The sequence below is a fragment of the Sceloporus undulatus genome, chromosome 6, assembly GCF_019175285.1.
Source record: "Sceloporus undulatus isolate JIND9_A2432 ecotype Alabama chromosome 6, SceUnd_v1.1, whole genome shotgun sequence".
In the NCBI taxonomy this organism is placed as follows: Eukaryota; Metazoa; Chordata; class Lepidosauria; order Squamata; family Phrynosomatidae; genus Sceloporus; species Sceloporus undulatus.
In genome coordinates, this window is record NC_056527.1 from 114,094,423 (window position 1) to 114,105,142 (window position 10,720).

Consider the following 10,720-nt stretch of genomic DNA (forward strand, 5'->3'; position numbering starts at 1 on the left):
GTGCAAATTCACAGCTATTTGCCCTCCCTCTGCCAAAAATGTGCAGCCATCCAAGTCTATGTGAAGAAGATAGATGGGCACACATTCAGTAATGTGGATACTTGTGGATACTCTGATAAAAACTACAGAGCTTTTTTCTGTGGAGTTTGTGGAGTCCTTTCCCTTATGACCCATTCTATTCCACTTGCTTATTAATGTACTATACTAGATCTGTTGTTGATGTTGTCATTGTCATTGTCATTATTGCTGTGTGCCTTCAAGTTGTTTCTGACATATGGTGACCCTCTCATGGGGTTTTCTTGGCAGTTTCGTCAGCGAGGTTTTGCCATTGCCATCCTCTGAAACTGAGAGTGTGTGACTTGCCCAGGGTAACCCAGTGGGTTTACATGGCTGAGCCAGGATTTGAACCCTAGTCTCTGGAATCATGGTCCAACGCTCAACCACTACACCACACTGGTCCACATTAACATCATGTCTGAAGTTTATTATATTATATTATATTATCTTATGGCCTGTTACAGACAGCCAAATAAAGCTGCTTCGAGTCACAGTGGAGGTATGGTGTTTCCAATGATGCATGCGTCCTAAGAGTCCAGAAGTCACACCAAAGCACGCTCCAGCCCTAAGGACTGGAGCATGGCTTTGGTTTCGGGGACTCTTAGGACGCATGCATCATTGAAACACCATACCTCCACTGTGACTAGAAGCAGCTTTATTTTGGCAGTCTGTAACAGGCCTATATTACATACATTCTCATTTATCATCCTCCCCTTTCACATTTGTTTCACTATCTTCGTAGGCCTGGCTGCTTGCATGCAACTGAGATGAAGAAGTGATGCTGAGACTGAACAGTTCATCCCCCTCCTCTGGCTTTTTCACAGGACTTTTTACCAAAGCATCGCCTGACTTTATGCAAATTCTCTTTTTAGCTTCCAATTCAAATAGCAGCCCCAGCTAATGGGGAGAGTTTCAGCTTAACACTGTGGCTCAGTTGTCAAACAATTTTATTTGCTCCAATTCTTTAGTCTAATTACTCCCTTCTCGAGTTGAAAAGATATGGCATTTATTTTCATTCCCTTTTTCCTCCTGGTTCTGTTCACAGGTAGGTAATCGCTTCATTCCTATCCCCCAGAATTTATGAACCTGAATATGAGTTGTGACATTTTAAAAAAATTATCTAAATGGTAGTAAAGTATCTAAAGTAGGAAATTGATGCAATTTCTCAAGAAGCAGCATTTCAAGACTAGATATACTGTTTAACTCATTTTCCTTCCTTTTCTCCTCTTCCCCCACCAAACAGAGTTTTCATCCCAGGTCCAGTTAACAGAATCTGGTACAGGAGTGCTGAAACCTGGCGAGACCCTTGAGCTGACCTGTACTGTCACTGGAATCTCTATCACTAGCAGCTACTGGTGGAACTGGGTACGGCAGGCTTCTGGAAAAGGACTGGAATGGATGGGAGGGTGGACTGCTAGCTCATACTATGCTCCAGCTTTCAGCAATCGACTCACCATCTATGTGGATTCTTCCAAAACCAAGTACTTTCTCCGACTGACCTCTGTGGTCGCTGCTGACAGCGGCATGTATTACTGTACAAGATGCACAGAGAGACAAGCCAAATCAAGGATTGTACAAAAATGGGAAGTGGGCTACAACTATGCTGTGAAATAAGACATGTTCTTGTTTCTTTTTAAAGGCACTTAAAATAATGAATGGTGTTTGCTGTCTGTACATTGTGGTCTTTTATGTCATTGATAGTTTTCCCAGGAAATGGAACAGTTGCACATTTTAATCAAATATGCTTGTAAAGGTTTGAAGGCATCCATAGCTGTAAAAATAATAATTACATTTCTTGCATGCACTCCAACATTTCACAGATGAAAATTGGGATGTATGTGAATAAGCAACATCAGAGTGTGGTTGCAATAGGAAAAGTTAGTAATGGAGAAGAACAAATAATCTAGGACTGTGTTTCCTGGAACTCTGGATGTTTTGGACTTCAGCTCCCAGACCTCCAGACAGCTAGCAAAGTTGGCTGGGTTTTCTGGGAACTCAAATCCAAAACACCTGGACGACAAAAGTTTGGTTGCTTTGCTCTGAGGTCAGAATGAGATGCTCAGTGATGATGACATGGTTGGGCACCTTGTTCTGACCTGAACTAGCAATTGGTGGCAACAGCGGATGTGCCAGGTGGCTCAGGAGGATATGTTTAAAACAGCCACCCAACATCAGAATAAAGAATTCAGAGTAAGGACCTTAGCGCACAACAAAATAAAGCGAGTTACCATTCCTGATTTGAAGCCAAATTCAGGCTTCCCCCGGTTTTATCGCATGGTTTTTGCTCCAAAAACCACCATCTGAGTACAACCCGGCTCCAATACTGTTCCCTGAACTCGCTTCAGGCAGCCATTTTTCAAAGTCAGAAACTTTGCATTCAAAGGAAATTGCTGATCACCGAATGGTTCAGGGACGCTGGAGGTGAACAGATGATCCCTTGATGTTTAGGAAGCACATCAGGATTTCACACACACATGCGCTTCCCAAATCTTTTACCAACATTTTACCAGTGCTTAGCTCACGGTAAGGGATGGTATGAAAATCTTCTATATTTCCAGATGTTCAACTGAAGTGTTAAGTTGTTTCAATGTTAAATGTTTGAGGAGTGAAAGGAACGTTCATTTGGGATGGCAGAATTCTTATGGGTGGTCAACCCTATCGTTTCTCACCATCTTAGGCCATCCTCTTTCTATACATCTAATCAGGCAGAAGGAAAGAACTGAGAAGAGTTCATTCTTACAAGGGCGGGGTATAAATGCCATAAATAAATAAATAAATAAATAAATAAATGGTGTTGTTGTGTGCCTTCAAATTTTTTCCAGCTTAACCACATCCCAAGATGAACCTATCATGATGGATTTCCTGGCAGAGGGGGTCTGCCTTTGCCTTCCTCTGAGTCTGAGAGAATATGATTTACCCAAATTCACTTAGTGGTCTCCATGGCTGAGTAAGGATTCAAACCTTGGTATCCAGTGACGTAGCTCAAACCACTACACCGCACTGGCTCTCTTATGACACTCAACATTTAATTCCATTGCAAGAAAACTGTAAATTTGCAGTGCTATATAAATAAAGCTGCTTAATAATAATAATAACAACAACAACAACAACAACAACAACAAATTGTCAGGCTCCACGGGTGGAAGATGATTCTTCCTGAAGAGTCCTCGTTATGCTTCAGATCCGTACTACTGAATTATTTGCATTGCCCCATTTGGAAAAAGGACCAGTCAATTTCTGTTAGCCAACTCTGTCCCTTGCATTAGGTTTGAGCTTCAAAGTGGGGTATATTTGGAGAAAATGAACACTATATAGGTTATGGTACCTAGAAATGGATGTACAGAGACACACCTTTTCTGTTTTAGCATCTGGCACCATTCAATTTCAAGGGATGATCATAGGTTCTGGTACAGTGAAAAAGAGATTATTCCCCCGTCCATGTTTCTCCACATTAGCCATTATTTTCTGTACTTCTACCACTTCTCCGTTTACTTGCTTTTTTCTAGGCAGACTCTGATTGATGACCCTCACTTGAATTTCCTGTTATAAAAGGAAGTTGTTGGGAGTTGTTTACATGATTCAAATTTTCTAACCACTGCCCAATTCAAATAGCACCCTATAGGCTTTTTCTGCTTCAGCGAAGCTCAAGAAAACAGCTGCCTTATTCTTTTTTAATCCTATTTTTCTTCACAGAATAAAAATGACAACATACTTTGCTCCTATCTTCCTCCTGGTTCTTCTCCCAGGTGGGTTTTTTCCTGAGGTCTTCTCCATCCCTTTTACAACTTTTGGATAATAAGGCATTTTATCTTGGTTCTTTCAGACTTTTATATCCCATGTGGGAGGAAAAAATCCTTTTACATCAGCATTAACTGAGCAGAGACGGTTCTGTCTTATGTAATGCATTTCAAGTCTCCACATTAACTCTGGTTCTCCTTCTATTTATTGTTCAGGTGTTTTCTCTCAGCTCCAGATGAAGGAATCTGGACCAGGAGTACTGAAACTTGGAGAAACCCTTGAGCTGACCTGCACAGTCACTGGGGGCTCTATCACAAGCAGCAACTGGTGGCATTGGGTACGACAGGCTCCTGGAAAAGGGCTGGAATGGATGGGAATGTGGACTGGAAGCACATACTATGGGTCGTCTTTCGGCAACCGAATTTCTATCACCGTGGATCCTTCCCAGACCAAGTACTTCCTCCATCTGACTTCTGTGACAGCAGCAGATAGTGCCATGTATTACTGTTCAAGAGGCACAGTGGGACAAACTAAATGGGAACTTGTCCAAAAATGGGAAGTAGATCAAAAATAGTACTTTAAAAACCATGTAATACAGAATATTTATCACAGGGCATGGTTTCCAGACGCCACAGTGATACTGCATCTTGGACACTGGGGAGAGGAGGGGTAGGAAGGCAAAGCTACTGATCATCATCCTCCTCCTCCCCACTTGCACCACTCATGCGAGAACGAAAGAGGAAGAATCATGAATGCATTTCCCACCACAGCAGGTCTCATCATCCCAAAAACATTTGAAGAATTTTATCCTCACCCCAGGTGTGTAAAGGGAACAGTGGGGATGGACAGCTTTTGGAGAGAGTTCACTGCCCCTTCATGCAAGAACATCTCTTTTTATATTCTCTGATTTTTCAGTGTGAACAGAATTGGAAAACCAGGATTCCTTCCACACAAATCTACTAGTTAAGCTCCTCCTGTTTAAATCACTTTTTCCAGCGTTAAGACATGGCCTGGTGGTGTCTTCAGTTTTCTGTATGGTGGGGGAAGAGAGATAAGAACAAACCAAAATGAGATCCATATTGCAGTTCTTCATTCTCCTGAGCATCTTATCAGGAAACCAAGTGATGACACAATTTCTATCGTTTTTGGAAAATCTCTTTTCTACTCCAAAGCTGACCCAGTCTGGCCTAAGACTGATGAAGCCTGGAGAGTCCTTCGAACTGACCTGCACTGTAACTGGTGTCAAAGCAAATACTTACTACTGGGGATCAATCGGCATTCTCCCAAGGAAAAGTATGCAGGGATGTAGCCGGGGGGGGGGGGGGTTGGGGGCCAGACCCCCCCCCCCCCCCCTTAGAAAAATTAATGGTGCGTGCTGCTGCGCCGCCATGCCCAAGCCCCATTATAATGGTGGCACTTAGTCTGGACCCCCCCCCCTTCCTAAAATCCTGGCTACGTCCCTGAAGTATGGAGTGGATAGGTAACATTCAGAGCACTGCAAGCAGAGGAATCCCCTACTACAATCCAGCACTCAGCAGTCAATTCAGCATCACCAAGGACACCTCCAAAAATGAAATATACTTCCAGCTGAGCTCCCTGACAGCTGTGGACACTGCAATCTGTTATTGTGCAAGACCCAGTGAACTGAAGTGATGAAACATCCATGCAAAAACCACACTCTGCTAGAATAATTTGGATCCCTGCCTCCAAATTACATTCAGAGAGCTAAACCAAACTTTTAAAAGTAATACATTCAAAGGAGGTGAAGAGGATAAACAAAGTAGATAATTCATATACCATGGGTCATTTCCCACAGATCTGTTTTGGAGAGCCACTGTGATATAATGATTTGGCTCTTGGCCTGGAACTACCCCTTGAAAACTTTAGGTAGCATGTAAGATATAAATATTTTAATAAATCTGAAAAACAGAAACGAGTACCTATATGGGATCGTGTAAACTGAGGTCTCAAATCTCTCTACGTGTCAAGTTGTGCATGCATTGGGCAACCCTTGTGTTGAATGATAAATATGGATAACTGGATGCAGTGTGCAACCAAATGCACAACTGAGTTTGCACATACATAAGGCTGCATCCATACTACAGAAATAATCCAGTTTGACACATGAACTCTGGCTAGATTCTGGCCACAGTGAATTAGCAAGATGGGTGAATTGAATGGCAACAAGCCCTCTTTTGGGAGATAGTCCTCTACTCATGGTTGACTGAAAATTGCATCATTACAACGTCGTTAAAATGAGCACCCAGCATATATATTGTAAACTGCTTAGGGAGTACTTAAGTGCACTGATAAGTGGTATAGACATGTAATTGCTATTGCTATTGCTCCTTGGCACCTTCCTTGTGAGAACACTTCATTCTATACTCTCTTCATCTCCGTCAATGCAAAACAAAACTGGGAAGTCAGACCTCTTGTATGCAAATCCCAAGTCCCTCCTGTTTAAATAGCATCATGCTATGCTGCACTATAATCTAACTGACTCCTCTCCATTCTGTATTATGCTTAGGGGCAGGGGCAAGAAGGAAGAGAAAACAGAGATGAGCTTCATTTTGCATTTTCTCATTCTCCTATGCATCATACCTGGTGAGAATACTTACAGGGAGAGAAAATGAAGAGTAGGATTATGATACAAAGAAGAAGTGGGTAATGGCTCTGTGTCTTTCCCTTTTTACAGGTTTCTTCTCCAGCCCACAGCTGACCCAGTCTGGCTCAATAGTGATGAAGCCTGGAGAGTCCCTCAAACTGACATGTACTGTAACTGGAGTCCAACTCAGTGATTATTACTGGGGCTGGATCCGACAAGCTCTAGGGAAGAGTTTGGAATGGCTGGGTAATATCAGGAGTACTGCACAAGGAGGAAGCCCTTATTACAATTCAGCTTTCAGCAGTTGAATCAGCATCACCAGGGACACCACCAGAAATGAACTGTACCTTCAGCTGAGCTCCCTGACAGCTGCAGACACTGCAGTGTATTATTGTGCAAGAGACACAGTGAACCAAAGCAATGGAGCATCCATGCAAAAACCACACTCCATCAGAATCAGCTAGATCCCAATCTCTAAATTACATTCAGAGACCTAATCCAAATTTAATTTGGCTACAGTGATAGAAATGTTCTTTTTTCCTATTCCACTTTTGAAAGCCATACATTCCAAGGAGGAGGAGAAAACAAACAAAGTAGATCATTCATACACTATTAATCCTTTCATGCAGCAAAGCACTGTGCTGCATAGATCAGTTTTGGAGAGCCACTACGGTGTAGCGGTTTGAATGTTACCTGTGACTCTGGGAGACCAGGGTTCAAATCCCCACTTGTCCATGGGAACCCACTGGGTGGCCTTTGTCAGATTATAATCTTTCAGCCTAAAGGAAAGTAAGGGCAAACCCATTCTGAACAAATTATGTCCAAAAAAAATCCTCCGTGGTATGCCTTATGGTTACCATAAGTTGGCAATGACTTAAAAGAACACAACAACATCAATAACATTTTGGTTTTACTCTAACTACTACCCTTTTAAGTTCCATGTGGTATATAAATATTTTAATAAATTTTAAAATTACAAAAAACACTGGCTGAGTACCTACAATGGTGTTGCATAAATTGCATTCTTATATCTCTTAACACAATGAGTTGCACATTAGTTAGGTGGTGCAACCCTTCTGTTGAATGGTAAACTTCCACAACTGAATGCAGTGTGCAACCAATGCACAATTGAATATGCATCTCATGAACTTCTCGTGCACATTTGTATGCACATGTGATACACATGTAATGGCTCTATATGTACAGCACCACTTCCACAATCTTGAACTGAATGCAGATATCCACACCAGACCAAAATTTCCATCCCCTTTGGTAGGGGAATTTACACATTTGGTAGGCTGCATCCTCACTGCAGAAATAATCCAGTTTGACACTGCTTTAACTGCCATGGCTCAAGGCTATGGAATTGAATTGTGGTTTTGTGGGACATTTAGTATTCTCTATCAGAGATATCTGGTGCCACAACAAACTAAAATTCCCAGTATTGTATTGCATTGAACCATGGCAGTTAAAGTAGTGTCAAACTAGATTATTTCTGTAGTGCATATGCAGCCATAAGACACCAACTGGATTCTGGCCATGGCCACTGAGAGTATATGGGATGGCAATTAGCCTTGTTTGGGGAGATAGTTCTCTACTCCTTGGGGCCTTCCTTGCAAGAAAACCTCCTTTTATATTATCGTCTTCTTCCATGCAAAATGGGGCTTGGAAATCAGGCCTCTTACATGCAAATCTCAGGTTTCTCCTGCTTAAATAGCATCGTCTAGTGTTGCACCATGATCTAACTGATTCCTCTCCATTCTGTATTATATTTAGGGGCAGGGGAAGGAAGGAAGAGAAAACAGAGATGAAATTCATCTTGCATTTCCTCCTTCTGCTATGCATGCTGCCTGGTGAGAATTCTTACAGGGAGGGGAAAGAGAAAAGTAGAATGTGACATGAAGAGGAATGGTGTGATGGCTCCATTTTTCCCCTTTTTGCAGGTATCTTCCCCAGCCCACAGCTGACCCAGTCTGGCATGGGAGTGGTGAAGCCCGGAGGGTCCCTCAAACTGACTTGTACTGTAACAGGCATCCAAGTCAGTGATTATTACTGGGGCTGGATCTGGCAGGCTCTAGGGAAGAGTTTGGAATGGCTGGGTAATATTCGGGATAATGTAAATGGGGGAACCTCCTACTACAACTCAGCCTTCAGCAGTCGAATCAGTGTCACCAGAGACACCTCCAGAAATGAACTGTATCTTCAGCTGAGCTCCCTGACAGCTGCAGACACTGCAGTGCATTACTGTGCAAAAACCACAGTGAAACAAAGCGATGGAGCATCCATGCAAAAACCACACTCCACTGGAATGGGTTCAATCTCTGTCTGGAAATAATATTCATTGCACTAATCTGGCTTGAATCATTCAGCTGCTTTCTTTGTCTTTTAAAATTTTAACAGGAATGCATTGCAAGTGGGGGAGGTCAAGCAAGCAACACAAATAACCCATATACAATGGCAGCTGATCATAGAAACAAAACTTTGCTCATGAGACTGCATTATATGAGAGGATGGCAGAGTGGGGAGGGCAGAATCCAACAGAGAAAGTCCTTCTTCCAGAATTTCATAGGATGAACCAGCGGCACTGAAATGACCCCATCACCTGTGACAGTGAGCCTTTTACTTTACACTCCCATTTTGCTATCTTCAATTCAGGTGTCAGTTTCTCTGATAATGCAAACCCTCTCAAGCCATCCATGTGTTTCCTAAAATCTAGCAGCATGTGCTGATCAGTAAGTGGGAGAGCCAATCTTTGTGTAGCAGTTTTATCACCCGGGATTGGGGGAGGGCAAAGGGTCCATTCACATTACACAATTAGACCCAGCTATTCCACTTTTACTGCCATAGTAACCTCCTATGGAGTCTTGGGATCTGTAGTTTAGGAAGAGGTATTTAAAATTATCAGCCAGAAGACTCTCTTGCTTCACCAAATTACAAATACCAACATTCTATAGGATGCTAATACTCAAGTTAAAGTGGAATCATAGTGTTATAATTGTGTAATGTGACTTGGTTCAGAGAGCAGCTAAAGTTCATTACAGTACCTAGCCATGTTATTGACACTGGGCACCTTGTTGTCATATCAGAGTGACTCATACCCACAATAGTGGAGCCAGGTGGCTCATGGGGACTGCAAGTGAAGGTGGCTGCCATCATCACTGCAAAGACAGCCAAAAACCCAGAGCAAAAGGTGAGTTATTTAAATGTGTTTTAGAGGGAGGAAGCTCCGAATTGGCTTCAGGTATCTAGAAGACAATCTGCATCCAATTCTGGGTTTTGGCCTGAATCATCATGTAAATAGAAGACATACTCAGGAGGAATTGGGGGTAATTTGTCAATGTAGACAAGCCCTTGGTGGATCTTTCAATTGTATGAGGACATTATCAGCCTGCTTTCTAAATGCTTGACATGGTTGGATAGATAAGCTACAAGTGGAACAGAGACAGTCTTTCACATCTTTGCCACAAAAAGAGGGAGAGTTGCTTATACCTGATGTATCTTAGGAGCTTGGCAAAATAAAAATGTCAGGATGAGCTGCTTTTAAAACATGACTTCGGCTATTTGGAAAGGTATTTAAATGGCAGAGAAGTCTGCATGAAATTTTACTAGTCGAGATACATCTCATCTTCTCAAAGGGCACTTTCCATCTCAGCCCCACAGATTTGGAACTCTCTGCCCGACAAGCTCTGCTTGGTCCCCTCTATAGACTTGTTTAGGAAAAATCTGAAGACCTATCTTTTCCGACAAGCTTTCCCCCATGTTCCTTAATTATACCATCCTTCCTCCCCTTGTTGCACATTTGTTCGATCCAGCTATTGTTTGTATTGGGGGTTTTTTAATGGTTTTATGATGTAATGTTTTAGGTTGTATTCTGAAGTTTTAATTGGTGCGGGAAGATTGTTGGATGTTACTGGGGATATATGTTGTTATTTCACTGTATTACTTTTGTATGTTGTGAACCGCTATGATCTACCCAGGAATAGCGGTATACAAATAAAATTTTATTATTATTATTATTATTACTAAGGGTCTGAGATAGACATTTTAGGTCCACTTCCCAAGCAAACTTAGATCTAGTCATCTTGCCATAGAATTCTTTGGTCAACAGACTGCATATCTCAGGAACCTGATCTTTTATAATCCTTTTGGATGCAATACCAATTTTACAGGTATTTTCATAAAGAAGAATGCTGTCACCAATTCAGTGGTGAAAGCATTCTTCTTTATGAAAATATCTGTAAAATTCTACCACATAAGGGAGGGCATGTGTAGAATTTCATGGAAGCCATTGAAAAATGGTATTTCACTAGTCGCTCTAAA

The 10,720-nt window shown here is 42.0% G+C and overlaps 1 protein-coding gene across 1 annotated transcript in view; it reads left to right on the forward strand.

Moving 5' to 3' along the window:
* LOC121933921 overlaps window positions 1–10,720 on the forward strand; it is a 110,274-nt gene that overhangs the window by 15,395 nt on the left and 84,159 nt on the right. The gene's annotated exons all lie outside the window — the stretch shown is intronic.